Source organism: Trichechus manatus, unplaced genomic scaffold (assembly GCF_000243295.1).
Source record: "Trichechus manatus latirostris isolate Lorelei unplaced genomic scaffold, TriManLat1.0 scaffold00541, whole genome shotgun sequence".
NCBI lineage: Eukaryota > Metazoa > Chordata > Mammalia > Sirenia > Trichechidae > Trichechus > Trichechus manatus.
Window position 1 is genome coordinate 14,700 of NW_004444477.1, and position 5,129 is coordinate 19,828.

Consider the following 5,129-nt stretch of genomic DNA (forward strand, 5'->3'; position numbering starts at 1 on the left):
ACAATGTGGCGCTTGTTTTCTTAAGCCTTTTGACCATTTAGAAATCCTCCCTTGTGATAAAAGTTTATTCAATATTTTGCACACTGTTAATTGGCTTGGCTTTTTATTACTGATCTCTAAAAGTTCTGTATACCAGATTTGAGTCATTTTGCAGATAATCATGTTGCAAATATTTCCTCCCAGTCCATGGCTTGCCTTTTCACTTTCTTAGGTGGTTTTTCATGAGCAGAAGCTTTTAATTTCAATGAAATCCAATGTATCTTAAAAAAATTTATGTATAAGGCCTATTGTGTTCTCTAAGAAATCTTTTTACCCCAGGATGGTGAATATATTCTCCTAAATTTTCCACTAGGAACTTTACCATTTGTATTTTACTTTTTGAATCTTTGACATCTCAGATTCCTCTCCTGATCACAGTAAGCTTGTCGACTACCAATTCTGTGGCCTCACAGAAATCTCCTCTATATTGCAGGAACATTCACATTAGTTACCTGCTCTGCTCTCTGACAGCTACAGGGGCCATGCTTCCGTCCATCTCCCCTTAATCCCCATTGTCTCTGACATCCTCTCGATCTCCTCTTCTGTAGCTGAGAAACCCAAAAAACACTGAAACAGACAATGAGACAGACCTGGTCTAATCTGGGCTCCAGAACGCAGACCCTGGGTTAGGAATCTGACGCAGCCCTCGCATGGCCTGCATAGGTGTCTGAAACTTCATGTGCCTCAATGTTTTCATCCTTTGAAGGTTAAGTTTAAACAAACAAACAACAACAACAACACAAAACCGGTTGGGAAGAATGTGCCGTTCTCTCCCGCAGTGGCTGTACTTAGGGCAATGCTTACCAAGTTGTCTTCCCACCTGAAGTTCAAGTGCTCCCACCCTGGGAAAGGTGTGGACCTGCCTGCACGCTGGAATCCAGGATGCAGTGCTTGGCCTTCTTTCTCTTCGGTGTGCGGTTCTAGCCTGGCTAGACGAGCCGCACGGAGAGCTCGCACATCTCTCCCTGGGCCTCGAGGTCAGGCCAGGAAGAGGCTGCTCTTCAGTGATGGAGACAAAGAACAGGCGCAAGGGCAGGCCAACCCCACGATCCCCATGTTAAGGTCTCCAACCCTAAGGTCTGAGCGAGCAGAGAGTCTGGAATTAAACTGATCTCCCCTTTATCAGGAGAGTCGTTTGCTCAATTCAGGGATACGAAAGATAAGGATTGTGTAGACCAATGTCTACACTTCACAGACAAGAAAACATGAATTCGTGACTAACTAGATGTGGAGTCTGAGGAAGAAATCGGCCTCAAGAAGAACCTTAAGTTTGTGCTCTGAGCATTGGAAGGATGGAGCTGCCATCAACTAACAAGGAAAAACTGCACCTGCAGAAGATTTTAGGGGGACAGAAGGAGTTCATTGAAGGCCCGAGGCCTTCAGGGCAAGAGATCCGTTTCTACATATGCGTTCCCACCCCTTCTGCCCACCTTACGCCCCCCTGTTTATTTTTCCTGAGATAAAGGAAGGGCCCATGCTAGGCCCTTCTCAACAGGAGCTCCTCTATTCTCACCTTCCCCCCTCCCCACCTGCAACCTCATTCACTGCACTGGATCCAGCCATCACCTTCGCACACACCATTGCCTCACAAAGGAATAGCCCTGATGAGCCAACTCCCACCACGCCTTTTGGACTTGGTGGGCCTTTTGGAGAGCGCAGACAAGGAATGTACTTCTGGACGATCCCTGAAGGGGAGAACCACACCAGGAAAGATGAGAGAACCCGGGCTCCTTAGAACTCAGTGCAAGGGAAACTACTGCCAGACGATTGAGAGAAAGTTTAACTTAAGGATCTCTGGCAGTCTACTGGTTTGGATTTGGCACATTCACCCTGCAGCCTGGATTTGATTCCCTCCCTGTCAGGGAAATCCTCATGCAAGGTCTCTCTTGTGACAGGAACCTTCCTCTTTATCCCCATAGTGCTGGTGTGTTGCAAGCGTCAGAGAGATGTACAAGAGCCCACAGAGAGAGTCCCGAAACTCTGGTGAAGGAGGGGACATAATGACGGGCCATTGGTAACTTCTCAAATCCAGGGCTGGACAGCCCGCCCCTCAGGCTTCCAGCAGCAGACCCTATTAGGTGCATTCCCCTTTTCTTCCTCAGGGCACAGGGTTGTTACCCTTTCTTCTTTTCACACAAGGCAGGAGCGGCTTTAGAGAGCCACGAAGCAACTTGTCCAAGGGTATATAGCCATGCAGAAATTCAATCTACAGGAGGCTCTCGCCCTGTGTGCTCTCAAAATACCAAACCATCCCATTACCGTGGAGTGGATTCTGACTCATAGTGACCCTATAGGACAGAGTGGAACTGCCCCATTGGGTTTCCAAGGCTGTAATCTTTACAGTTAGCAGCAAGCACTTAACCACTGTGCCACCAGCGCTTCTCCCCAGTGTGCTAGGCTGTTATAATTGTGAGAAGGAGTTCTGCTTCTGGCAATAGCTGTTTGCTCTTCTCAGAGCCTCTCTACCAGATAACATTTATAAAATGTGGACAAAATATATCTATTTTAAATTTATCTGAAGGTTTGGGTGACTGAACAAAAGCAGGCAGGCGCATGGAAGAAAGGATGACAGTGAATCGATTTTCATTTTTCAGATTTATGTATGAGGGCAAAGTTTTGTCTGTTCTATTTGGGTCAGTGAAATTCCAAAACCAAGCTGTCTTGCTGAGTTAAAGGAGCAAAGGGCAAAGTCTGGGCAAACAGAGCAGTTGAAAATCAAAGGGGAAAATCCCAGTGTTGTGCAATTAATTACTTTTGTGTGTGGCCTTTCTAGCCATGATCTTGTAACTCCCACCCAGGTGACTGTGTGATAGGGTAATTGTGTCCTACCAAGGGGATTGGTCAGTTTTACCTTAAAAGAGAGCCAATTCCATAGCAGAGAGGAGGAGCCTACCACCACCAAGGAAGGAGAGACCAGCGGGAGAGACCTGGCAGCAGGAGACTGTGCTGTGGGCTTCCTAGCCCACGGAGAGAGAAAGCTGAGTGCCTCTGGGCAGAGACTGAGAGCCAGGGAGAGGCCTCCCTGTAAGCATAGCTAGGGAGAGGCTATCCTGATGAAAGGACTATACCCTGAGTGTTCCTGAGCCTGAATTATAACTATTACTTCCTTTATAATAAGCCCCATAATTGTGAGTATGGTCTGTGAGTGCTGTGTGGCCATCGCAGTGAATTAGCAAACCCAGTAGAGAGTGCTATGGAAGGGATGGTTGGTGTCAGAATTGGTAAAGATGGTGGAGAGAGGAGGCTTGTCTGGTCTTGATCTCATGGGAGTTAGCCTTGCACTGTTCTTGATTCTCCTTTTCCCTTGTGAAGTTAGAGGAGGTCAGACATCACCCTCATACTGTTTTTACACCCAGAAAGGAAAAACTCGTGGAAGGGAGGTGCCAAGTTGTGTGTAAAAACTCTCCCCAAATTTCTGGCTGACCCCTGAATTATGCTTGAGTGGACAGGTAGCCTCCAAGCATTCCAGCTGTGGCTAAAGGACTGAACTGAGATTTCGCCTGCCACCCATTGCAGGGGAGATAGAGTGTGCAGTTTGACATAAACCAAAGTACCAGCCTGCTTAAAAAAAAAAAAAATTGACTTCTGGCAACATGACACTCTAGGTAGAAGCACCGTGCCGTCCCTCCACAGTATAGGTCTGAAAAACTAAGCAAAATGGAGATAACTGCAATCCTGAAACCCTAAAACATCAGATGAAGAGATAAGGAACTCAGCCAAACACCAAATGGAGTGAGAAACTGACAGAGAACGGAGAGCGAGGAGAGGTTCATGCAGAGGTGCCTTATCAGCTAACGCATTGGGGATCCGCCATCTTGGACTCCAATCAGAGACCAGCAAATAGGAGGTACGAGAAAGCAGCTTCTTGGAGCTTCCAACAGGAGACAGAACAACTGGTAATTTGCAATGTGCGCTTTCCCAGCCCCCACCCTTCTTCATCCCCACTCTGCCTCCTCTGCTTCCTGCAGCCACAGTCTCTTGGCCAGGAAGCACCAGCTGCTTGGATTCCACCTGCCGGCACTGGCCGACTCCCTGAGTGCCACTTGTTGGCTGTCGGTGTTGCTTTTTTCCGCTTCTTTTGATTTCTTCCTTACCTCTCAACACCTCCCACTCCTTTCGCTCCGTGTGCCATCTTTGGTTCTTCTTAAGGGGCTGCGGAGCTCCATTGGAGTGTGGAACTGCTTCCTGGTCTAGACTGCCACGCTGGTGCGATCCTGGGGCTTTTGTTTGTTTGTTTATTTTCTTTTCCTTTTCTTGAGTTGGGAGCCCGTTTTGGCTGGGCAGTGCTGCGCGGCTTTCCCAGATGTGCAGAGGGATCCCTGAGGGCATTTTTGTGTGTGTTTTTTCCTTTTTTTCCTGTTATTTGGGAGGCTTCTCTTGTTCGTTTTTTTAAAATTTGTTTTGTTTTCTTTTCCCTCTTTTTCTCTTTTTGTCTTTTTCATTACTCTGTTTCTCATCTCTCTATACCTTCCTTCTCTTCCTGTCCCCTGAATACCTGGCACTGAATACCTTATGCCTTCTAGCCATGCTGTACTGCAACACCTGGAAACAACTTCCCCAGACCTCGTGGTCTCACTGGGAGGATCCCTGGGAGCTTTGCTGTTCTCTTTTCTTTCTAATTTTTATTTATTCATTCTTCTCTTTTTTTTCTTCTTCTTCCCCTTTTTGTTCTTCTCCATTTCATAGTCTCTTATCTCTCCATTCAAACAGCAAGCTCCCCTAGCACTATTTTTTGTTTGTTTGTATGTTTTTGACTCCTGTTCCTCTATCCTCTCTCCCATATCCATCTTAGCTCCACACATCACAATCTCCCCCCTCCATCCTGCCTACCTGCACGGTGTGCTTAACATCACGCCACCAAGCAGCAGAGGCACAGCCTACTGGAACCTGCCCTGCACAGATTACCGACCCGCCCTGGTGGCTGTAGTAAGTGCCACAAACAACCCATCCCAGCAACTCCTCTTCAGCTAGACCTGCCCTGCTGTACCATATCTGAGCGACTGACCCTGCCAATTGGAGAAGGAGGTGAAAAGTGTCATGCACACAGAGGAGCAAACAACAAAGAACACACAGCCCGCCTGCTCAGACAT